This window comes from Cherax quadricarinatus, chromosome 27, assembly GCF_038502225.1.
Source record: "Cherax quadricarinatus isolate ZL_2023a chromosome 27, ASM3850222v1, whole genome shotgun sequence".
NCBI lineage: Eukaryota > Metazoa > Arthropoda > Malacostraca > Decapoda > Parastacidae > Cherax > Cherax quadricarinatus.
Window position 1 is genome coordinate 13,737,429 of NC_091318.1, and position 12,214 is coordinate 13,749,642.

Sequence of the window (12,214 nt, forward strand, 5' to 3'; positions counted from 1 at the left end):
TGCTTTTAACTTGGTGTATTTCCTCTGGTGTATGTGTCGTTAACCGTCTTAATGCTGGGGTGGATTTACCGAGAAAAAGAACAGGAGTTTCCTTGAGCTTCACGTTAGTGGCACAAGTGTCGTTAAATATTTTAATACTGAGGTGAATTTATATTTCACCTGTTGCAAGAAAATTTAGGGTATTTGTCTAAATTGTCAGATAAGTCTTTTTTTTCTTCACTGGAGAGGTGCACTAGGAATCTACTGGTTGATGAAAGCAGACGAGTGTTGTATGTGTGAGGCACGGAAGGGGCAGAGAGAGAATGGGCTCAGCCACGGTGGTATCATGCAGTGAATTCGGAGCGTGGAAATTAAAAGATGGTGTGGGGGTAGCCCTCCTTCCGTCCCCAGAGGGTTGAGGAGGGGTTATTGAGGTGATTTGGGCATACAGAGAGGATGAAGAGGGAGAGAACTGAGAGGGTGTATAAATCTGAGGGTGTATAAATCTGAGGGTGCATAAATCTGAGTGTTTATAAATCTGAGGGTGTATAAATCTGAGGGTGCATAAATCTGAGGGTGTATAAATCTGAGGGTGTATAAATCTGAGGGTGTATAAATTTGAGGGTGCATAAATTTGAGGGTGCATAGATTTGAGGGTGCATAAATCTGAGGGTGTATAAATCTGGGGGTTTATAAATCTGAGATTTTATAAATCTGAGGGTGTATAAATCAGAGTGTATCAATCTGAGGGTGTATAAATCTGAGGGTGTATAAATCTGAGGGTTTACAAATCTGAGGGTTTATAAATCTGAAGGAGCATAAATCTGAGAGTTTATAAATCGGAGGGTGTATAAATCTGTGGCTACACAAAGCTTTACTATGAATCACAGAACCAGGCTGGTGCCAGGCGACAGAAAGCCAAAGAGAAGTGGACAAGCTCTGATTGTGTGAAGACCAAGAGAGAGAGAGAGAGAGAGAGAGAGAGAGAGAGAGAGAGAGAGAGAGAGACAGACCGAGGGGGAGAGGGAAAGAGAGATGACGATACTTACACCAATCCAAGCGGACGGTTAAAATTATGAGTTATTTAGCTCCTTGCCAGTTTATTCTGTGTCCGCCGGTTTCCCAAGAATTAGATTATTTGTGAATTAGATAAATTGCAATCTTAGTGCATGTTGTATCACTGGCCTTCCCAGTGACCTTTTGTATAGTAATACAGTAAGCAATATGAGTATATACTGGCTGTTTTCTGTACCCGTATCCGTATTATTATTATTATTATTATTATCATTATTATTATTATTATTATTATTATTATTATTATTATTATTATTATTATTATTATTTCAACACACCGGCCGTATCCCACCGAGGAAGGATGACCTAAAAGAAAAACGAAAGTTCTGTTTTTTTAAATTTAGTATTTTATACAGAAGGGGTTACTAGCCCCTCGCTCCCGGCATTTTAGTCGCCTCTTAAACATTTTTGTAATTATTATTATTATTATTATTATTATTATTATTATTATTATTATTATTATTATTATTATTATTATTATTATTGTTGTTGTTATTACTATTATTATTATTAACATAATAATACTAGTAAAATATATGAAAGGCTATTTCATATCTTTTTTTATCATCATTAATATTATCATTATTAATATTATTATTATTATTATTAATTCGTTTACATAGTGCTTTTTCACTTGTCGTTGTTCGCTTCCTTCCACTTATTTACCACTCTTAGAGAAATAAAGACAATGGCAGCTGAGAAACGTCTAATAAGAAGTTTTTTCCCTACTCACAGTTTTTTTTTTTTATTTTCACTTGCTGGCTTATGTCATGGTTTTCGTTTCACTCTTATGCTGAAGCATGTGGAATATTTGGCAGTCTTTCAACAAGAATCGTCTCTGTGATGTGGAGAAGCAACAACTCTCCCCCCCCCACACACACTCACACACCTCACGCAAAACCACGTGTGGCGTGCTGTTGACTATGGAACACGTGTTAACTGGGTAACTTGTAGAGTGCTGTTGACTGTGGAACACATGTTAACTGGGTGACTTGTAGCGTGCTGTTGACTGTGGAACACGTGTTAACTGGGTGACTTGTAGAGTGCTGTTGACTGTGGAACACGTGTTAACTGGGTAACTTGTAGAGTGCTGTTGACTGTGGAACACATGTTAACTGGGTAACTTGTAGCGTGCTGTTGACTGTGGAACACGTGTTAACTGGGTGACTTGTAGCGTGCTGTTGACTGTGGAACACGTGTTAACTGGGTGACTTGTAGCGTGCTGTTGACTGTTGAACACGTGTTAACTGGGTGACTTGTAGCGTGCTGTTGACTGTGGAACACGTGTTAACTGGGTGACTTGTAGCGTGCTGTTGACTGTGGAACACGTGTTAACTGGGTGACTTGTAGCGTGCTGTTGACTGTGGAACACGTGTTAACTGGGTGACTTGTAGAGTGCTGGTGACTGTGGAACACATGTTAACTGGGTGACTTGTAGCGTGCTGTTGACTTTGGAACACGTGTTAACTGGGTAACTTGTAGCGTGCTGTTGACTGTGGAACACGTGTTAACTGGGTGACTTGTAGAGTGCTGGTGACTGTGGAACACATGTTAACTGGGTGACTTGTAGCGTGCTGTTGACTTTGGAACACGTGTTAACTGGGTAACTTGTAGCGTGCTGTTGACTGTGGAACACGTGTTAACTGGGTGACTTGTAGAGTGCTGGTGACTGTGGAACACATGTTAACTGGGTGACTTGTAGCGTGCTGTTGACTGTGGAACACGTGTTAACTGGGTGACTTGTAGATTGCTGTTGACTGTGGAACACATGTTAACTGGGTGACTTGTAGCGTGCTGTTGACTGTGGAACACGTGTTAACTGGGTGACTTGTAGCGTGCTGTTGACTGTGGAACACGTGTTAACTGGGTGACTTGTAGAGTGCTGTTGACTGGGGAACACATGTTAACTGGGTGACTTGTAGCGTGCTGTTGACTGTGGAACACGTGTTAACTGGGTGACTTGTAGAATGCTGTTGACTGTGGAACACATGTTAACTGGGTGACTTGTAGCGTGCTGTTGACTGTGGAACACGTGTTAACTGGGTGACTTGTAGCGTGCTGTTGACTGTGGAACACGTGTTAACTGGGTGACTTGTAGAGTGCTGTTGACTGTGGAACACATGTTAACTGGGTGACTTGTAGCGTGCTGTTGACTGTGGAACACGTGTTAACTGGGTGACTTGTAGAGTGCTGTTGACTGTGGAACACATGTTAACTGGGTGACTTGTAGCGTGCTGTTGACTGTGGAACACATGTTAACTGGGTGACTTGTAGCGTTCTGTTGACTGTGGAACACGTGTTAACTGGGTGACTTGTAGCGTGCTGTTGATTGTGGAACACATGTTAACTGGGTGACTTGTAGCGTACTGTTGACTATGGAACACATGTTAACTGGGTGACTTGTAGCGTGCTGTTGACTGTGGAACACATGTTAACTGGGTGACTTGTAGAGTGCTGTTGATTGTGGAACACATGTTAAATGGGTGACTTGTAGCGTGCTGTTGACTGTGGAACACGTGTTAACTGGGTGACTTGTAGCGTACTGTTGACTGTGGAACACATGTTAACTGGGTGACTTGTAGCGTGCTGTTGACTGTGGAACACATGTTAACTGGGTGACTTGTAGAGTGCTGTTGATTGTGGAACACATGTTAACTGTGTGACTTGTAGAGTGCTGTTGACTGTGGAACACATGTTAACTGGGTGACTTGTAGCGTGCTGTTGATTGTGGAACACATGTTAACTGGGTGACTTGTAGAGTGCTGTTGATTCTGGAACACATGTTAACTGGGTGACTTGTAGCGTGCTGTTGACTGTGGAACACATGTTAACTGGGTGACTTGTAGAGTGCTGTTGATTGTGGAACACATGTTAACTGGGTGACTTGTAGCGTGCTGTTGACTGTGGAACACATGTTAACTGGGTGACTTGTAGCGTGCTGTTGATTGTGGAACACATGTTAACTGTGTGACTTGTAGCGTGCTGTTGATTGTGGAACACATGTTAACTGGGTGACTTGTAGCGTGCTGTTGACTGTGGAACACGTGTTAACTGGGTGACTTGTAGAGTGCTGTTGACTGTGGAACACATGTTAACTGGGTGACTTGTAGAGTGCTGTTGATTGTGGAACACATGTTAACTGGGTGACTTGTAGAGTGCTGTTGACTGTGGAACACGTGTTAACTGGGTGACTCGTAGCGTGCTGTTGACTGTGGAACACATGTTAACTGGGTAACTTGTAGAGTGCTGTTGACTGTGGAACACATGTTAACTGGGTGACTTGTAGTGTTCTGTTGACTGTGAAACACATGTTAACTGGGTGACTTGTAGAGTGCTGTTGATTGTGGAACACATGTTAACTGGGTGACTTGTAGAGTGCTGTTGACTGTGGAACACGTGTTAACTGGGTGACTTGTAGAGTGCTGTTGACTGTGGAACACATGTTAACTTGGTGACTTGTAGCGTGCTGTTGACTGTGGAACACATGTTAACTGGGTGACTTGTAGAGTGCTGTTGACTGTGGAACACATGTTAACTGGGTGACTTGTAGAGTGCTGTTGACTGTGGAACACGTGTTAACTGGGTGACTTGTAGCGTGCTGTTGACTGTGGAACACATGTTAACTGGGTGACTTGTAGAGTGCTGTTGACTGTGGAACACATGTTAACTGGGTGACTTGTAGAGTGCTGTTGACTGTGGAACACGTGTTAACTGGGTGACTTGTAGAGTGCTGTTGATTGTGGAACACATGTTAACTGGGTAACTTGTGGAGTGCTGTTGACTGTGGAACACATGTTTACTGGGTGACTTGTAGCGTGCTGTTGACTGTGGAACACATATTAATTCTTTGCTCAAGGCTTCAACCTATATTCGCCTTACTTAAGGCTTAGTAATATCTAAAACACATGTAAGGATCTTAAGGAAATATTGGGTGAGTCTTGATATCTATTATATTTTTTATTTTTTGAAACTCAAAACACCTGGCAAATCCAACAAATTTCTTTTATTTTCATCAGGTAGCAGCAGTATGTGAAGCAGAGGAGAGTTTCTGTGATTAATATCTAGTGGGGCGAATGTGGGTATTAATTTTGTAGTTGACGGAGCCCTTACCTAGCTCGAACTTATACCTCTTTCAGCATAAGTGGTGGGGATATTATCCTTTAAGTCTAAAATTTCTGATATGATCGATGACACGAAACAAATTATCCTTATGGTAGCTATAGTTGTTATACTTTGTGATTATATCTGTAATAAGACAGTTTGCAATTTGCTAATGTTGGTGTAAATTTGTTAATGTTAGAAAGTGTATAGGTTTAAAATGCTGAATAAACAGATTAGTTTCTGCACTTGTCTGGTCAGCCGTTCCATACCTTCCTAGGTGTTACATAATTTGTATATTTGTCCTGAAAGCCGCTGTTACGTTCGTTTGGCGTGCATACAGCTCTGTAGAAATATAGCTGGTGTATTCTATTTCTTTTCTTTCTCTCGATTTTTATAACTTAGCACTTCCGATAAGAAAAGATAAGTAGTACCTATTATCTGATCAACAGTACTTTCTCTTACACTCTGGATACTTTTCCATGTATTTCTCATTTTTTATTAACCTCATTAATTTTGCTCTGGCAACAGAGAGTTGATACGATTTACCAAAAAGGAGTAAGTTTATTTAGGTACAGATCCATAAGTACAATTATCATACATAGTGACATATGCGTAAATCTTCTATGACAAACCAAAAAAAAAAAATCAAAGTGACATTTCCAGACTGCAAAGTATTAAAGTCGAAGGTCGAGAGCTGATAAGTAACACGTGAAAGTACGCTGTGAGTTCATACTGGAGAGTGGTTGAGTGAAAGCAAAGGTTGAGAGGTAGTGTGAGAAACGCGAGGTGGTATATGTGAGAGTCCACAAGGTCACAAAAGCCATCACTGCAGGACGATTCTCCACAGACTGAGGATGGGACGTGCGCACCTCACACAGTCATCTGCTTTTATGTAAACATGCTGATCTCTGTACAGCTTGTGGACTGCTACTGGGGCACACAGGTCTCTACCAGAGGCTTTCGCTGTTTCGGTTTTGGTGAGAATTCTGTGACTGCTGGGGTGCCTGGGGTGACCTCTGGATATTTCTTAGCAGTACCCTTTATTACTAAATGCTTGAGAAAAAAATTAATTGATGTGGGATGTTTCACCCTAGTTTGAGTAATTGTTTTATTATGTAAGTGTTATTGTGATTTTCTTATTTTGAAGTTTGTTGTACCTTGTGGATGTATTGTGAGAGTACGAGTAAATCTACAATTTTTTAAGTGACAAGGCTGCTGAAGGATCTCGAAGACCAAAGAGATCTGTAAGTTTTAAAACTTTCTTCCTGTGAGTCCATACTTTCCGTGTTGGAAAACTGCTGCGTATCCGCCTACACCTTCAAGATTACAAACTTAATATTGCTGTCAGCTTTTCTTCCGGTAGGTGAGCGAGACACAAGGGCAGCAGTTGGGAATCTTTATTACCGAAATGTTTCGCTTATATAGTAGGCTTCATCATCCGAATACAGAAAGTGAGTAAATGTGGAGACAACAGAAACAGTGAAGAGACAGAGACAATGTGATGATGTCTCCACATTTGTCGCCTCCGAAATCGACTAAAGAATCCTACCACGTAAGGGAAATGTTACGGTAATGGAGATTTCTAACTACTGCTCACGAGTCTTGTTACTCTGCTAGTTGGTATTGTATTCCCTTATTATAAAGATATTTTTTTCAGGATTTTCGTACAGGAAGGTTCCCTGGTATGATGATTAAATAAATTTTAACAGACTTGCACACACACACACACACACACACACACACACACACACACACACACACACACACACACACACACACACACACACACACACACACACAAGGGAGAAAATAACCACATACAGACAGGAACCAGAGTCACAGTGGGAGAGGCAATGGGAGGAGGAAAGGGCAAAATCAGTGTTTATCCATGGGCTTCGGGAGAGAGAGGAAAGGACACACACTGAAAGACGGCAGGAAGAAAGAAAGGAGATTGAGAAAATCATCACGGAAATAGGGGGAGAAGACATGGAAGAGATTGTAAATTTTCAGAGAATAGGGGTGTACTTGAAGGGGAGAAACCGACCGATCAAGCTGATTCTCAGGACAGAAACAGTGCGGAACAGGATCCTCCAAGAGAAACCACGGTTGAAAAACTCTGAAGAGTACAAGAAGGTGTTTCTAGACAGAGACAGAACGCAAACAGAGCGACAGCAGCTGAGGGAGAGGACAAAAAAGCGAAAGGAGCTAGGAAAGGAGACAAGGATGGAACCAGCAGAGGTCAGTCAGAGCAGAACAGAGCAGCAAGGGCAAGCACACACACAACTATCCTCAGAACCCCACAACCTATCACACCATCCCAACACACAATACAATCCATACCCACAGCTTCCACCCAACCCCCAACCATAGAATCCCACAGTATGCTACCAGGTCTCCCACCCCCACAGGCCCCCCAAACCACAGTGTTGGAAAGGAAACTGAAGGTATGGTACACAAACGCTGATGGAATAACAAACAAGTGGGAGGAGTGGCACGAAAGAGTCAAAGAGGCATCACCGGACATCATAGCGCTCACAGAAACCAAGCTTACAGGTATGATAACAACGGGATACCAGATCCTGAGGAAAGACAGAAGGAACAGAGGGGGTGAAGGAGTGGCACTGCTGATCAAACACCGATGGAATTTTTATGAACTGGAGAGAGGAGACAGGGGAGAAGAAAGTGATTACATAGCAGGAACGCTTCACTCTGGAGGTCCCAAGGTGGTAATTGCAGTGATGTATAACCCACCACAGAACAGCAGGAGGCCAGGGCAAGAGTATGACGAGAGCAATTGAGCGATGGTTGACACACTGGCTGCAGTGGCCAGAAGAGCTCATGCATGCAGGGCAAAGCTCCTGATCATGGGCGACTTTAACCATAAGGAGATTGACTGGGAGAACTTGGAGCCACATGGGGGCCAAGATACATGGAGGGCTAAGATGATGGAAGTGGTACTGGAAAACTTCATGTACCAACACGTAAGGGACACTACAAGAGAGAGAGGAGAGGATGAACCAGCAAGACTGGACTTAGTATTCACCTTGAGTAGTGCAGATGTTGAGGACATGACATATGAAAGACCCCTTGGGGCCAGCGATCATGTGGTTTTGAGCTTCGAATACACAGTAGAGCTACAAGTGGAGGGGGAAGCAGGAAGGCCAGGACAAATGAAACCAAACTACAGGAAAGGGGACTACACAGGAATGAGGAACTTCCTGAACGAGGTTCAGTGGGACAGAGAACTGGCAGGGAAACCAGTTAATGAGATGATGGAATATGTAGCAACAATGTGCAAGGAGGCTGAGGAGAGGTGTGTTCCCAAGGGAAACAGGAATAATGAAAAAGCCAGGATGAGCCCATGGTTCTCCCAAAGGTGCAAGGAGGCAAAAACCAAGTGTGCTAGGGAATGGAAGAAATATAGAAGGCAAAGGACCCAGGAGGATAAGGAGAGCAGTCGTAGAGTCAGAAACGAATATGCACAGATAAGAAGGGAGGCCCAACGACAATATGAAAACGACATAGCAGCGAAAGCCAAATCTGACCCGAAGCTGTTATACAGCCACATCAGGAGGTAAGCAACAGTCAAGGACCAGGTAATCAGGCTAAGGAAGGAAGGAGGAGAGACAACAAGAAATGACCGTGAAGTATGTGAGGAGCTCAACAAGAGATTCAAAGAAGTGTTCACAGAGGAGACAGAAGGGGCTCCAGAAAGACGGAGAGGTGAGGCACACCACCAGGTGCTGGACACAGTACACACAACCGAGGAAGAAGTGAAGAGGCTTCTGAGCGAGCTAGATACCTCAAAGGCAATGGGGCCAGGTAACGTCTCTTCATGGGTCCTGAGAGAGGGAGCAGAGGTGCTATGTGTACCCCTAACAAAAATGTTCAATACATCTCTCGAAACAGGGAGATTGCCTGAGGCATGGAAGACAGCAAATGTAATCCCAATCTTTAAAAAAGGAGACAGACATAAAGCACTAAACTGCAGACCAGTGTCACTGACATGTATAGTACGCAAAGTCATGGAGAAGATTGTCAGGAGAAGAGTGGTGGAATACCTAGAAAGGAATGATCTCATCAACAGCAGCCAACATGGTTTCAGGGACGGGAAATCCTGTGTCACAAACCTACTGGAGTTCTATGACAAGGTGACAGCAGTAAGACAAGAGAGAGAGGGGTGGGTGGACTGCATTTTCTTGGACTGCAAGAAGGCGTTTGACACAGTACCACACAAGAGATTAGTGCAAAAACTGGAGGACCAAGCAGGGATAACAGGGAAGGCACTACAATGGATCAGGGAATACTTGTCAGGATGACAGCAGCGAGTAATGGTACGCTGCGAGGTGTCAGAGTGGGCACCTGTGACCAGCGGGGTCCCACAGGGGTCAGTCCTAGGACCAGTGCCGTTTCTGGTATTTGTGAACGACATGACGGAAGGAATAAACTCCGAGGTGTCCCTGTTTGCAGATGACGTGGAGTTGATGAGAAGAATTCATTCGATCGAAGACCAGGCAGAACTACAAAGGGATCTGGACAGGCTGCAGACCTGGTCCAGCAATTGGCTCCTGGAGTTCAATCCCACCAAGTGCAAAGTCATGAAGATTGGGGATGGGCAAAGAAGACCGCAGACGGAGTACAGTCTAGGGGGCCAGAGACTACAAACCTCACTCAAGGAAAAAGATCTTGGGGTGAGTATAACACCAGGCACATCTCCTGAAGCGCACATCAACCAAATAACTGCTGCAGCATATGGACGCCTGGCAAACCTCAGAACAGCATTCCGACATCTTAATAAGGAATCGTTCAGGACCCTGTACACTGTGTACGTTAGGCCCATATTGGAGTATGCGGCACCAGTTTGGAACCCACACCTAGCCAAGCATTTAAAGAAACTAGAGAAAGTGCAAAGGTTTGCAACAAGACTAGTCCCAGAGCTAAGAGGTATGTCCTACGAGGAGAGGTTAAGGGAAATCAACCTGACGACACTGGAGGACAGGAGAGATAAGGGGGACATGATAACGACTTACAAAATACTGAGAGGAATTGACAAGGTGAACAAAGACAGGATGTTCCAGAGATGGGACACAGCAACAAGGGGACACAGTTGGAAGCTGAAGACACAGATGAATCACAGGGATGTTAGGAAGTATTTCTTCAGCCACAGAGTAGTCAGGAAGTGGAACAGTTTGGGAAGCGATGTAGTGGAGGCAGGATCCATACATAGCTTTAAGCAGAGGTATGATAAAGCTCATGGTTCAGGGAGAGTGACCTAGTAGCGATCAGTGAAGAGGCGGGGCCAGGAGCTTGGACTCGACCCCTGCAACCTCAACTAGGTAAGTACAACTAGGTGAGTACACACACACACACCTCACGAAACGACTATGCTGATCAGCAGGCCCATTGAGACGACTAAGATGGTGATCAAGTGGCCCGTTGAGACGACTAAGATGGTGATCAAGTGGCCCGTTGAGACGACTAAGATGGTGATCAAGTGGCCCGTTGAGACGACTAGGCTAGACCTATTTTCACCCTAGTAGTTCCACTACTGCCGCTAGTTGATGGTGCATTCCCTTAGGTCGAAGTGATTACCCTAGCAGAGGTAATTAACCTTGTAGAGGGCTATAAATGATGCTATTTTCTTATGGTCCTGTACAAGACACGTTCTCACATGTTATGACCACTGCTACCGTTGTTGTGACGACCCCTCGGTTGCCATGACCATTCTGTTGCATAACGACCACCCTGTTGCCGTGACCAATTGCTATGCCGATCACTCTAGTCATGGCCATTCTTACCATGAAGACCACTTTGTTTCCATGATTACGCTGTTGCCATAATCACTCTGTTGCCGTGATCGTCATGTTACCACGACTAGCACTATGTTGTCATGACGATTATCTGTTATACTAAGATGGTCACTATTGCCATAGCGACACTGCCATAACTATCTCTGTCGATATAACCATTTTGTTGGCATGACGACCACGGTTGCCATAACGACCAATATTACCATGGCCACTGTTGTCATAACGACTACCTTGTTGCCATGACAGGTTTTATGACCACTGTTACTATAACTATGTTGCTATGACGATTACTGCTGCCATGTCACACGAAAGGTAAAGATCATGCTTCATCATTTTAATTTATGGCAACCACAATATGTAAGTTGCCATATATAGTTGTCCACCACTTTAAACAAATTCTTAACTTGATCAATGAGTTAACCACTTACTGTACCTACCAAGGGGTGAGAGAGTAACTCTCCACTTGGCAAACCACTTAGATTACCACTTTCTACAGAAGGGCGTTATATTTATGAAATATTAGGAGTAACACTAAAATACTGGGCGCATGATATCACAATTTAAAATCTACAGTCAGATATATAGGTTCACTTAGGGCTGCACCAGGAGTCTCTTAAACCTCCTCTAATGCTGCCTTACATCGTACAGACAGGAGACGACCTCTGTATCCGGCCCTAGTTTTCACTGACTTCTACGTCTCCGGCCCCAGCCTGTGACGTAGAAATCACTCTTGGTCTACAAGAGATCAGTGACCTACCCGTACCCAGACTGATTAAGGTGCTTATATTATTTACCACAGCACTCTAACACAACAAAAAGTTTTCAAGGCAGCATGTTTTCTTAACTGAAGAGGCATCCCTCCCATCTGCACACCGAACACATAATATAAAGGCTTTCATCACCGTCATGACGATGACTAATGCCATAAAATAGCACTGTTGTCATAACGACCATTGTGTTGCCATGAGGACTCCGTCATGGCAAGTGGCTAGCACACCCAGAAGCTATGTCGCGTGCCGGACTGTGTCAGAGGTGTGATATAACGAGGGAATATAATCAGCTATTCTCTCTGTATGGACGGAAGACCGTAAGTATAGGGCGAGTGAGGACGTTTTACGAGTCGCTTTCTGCAATTATTACCTTGTAACATGTCTCCGCCAGTCCCCTGACAGCCTCAGCCTCCTGCCACCCTCCATACTGGCACTCTGAATCTCTAGCCAACCTTAATGGCGCTCTGAACCTCTAGCCAA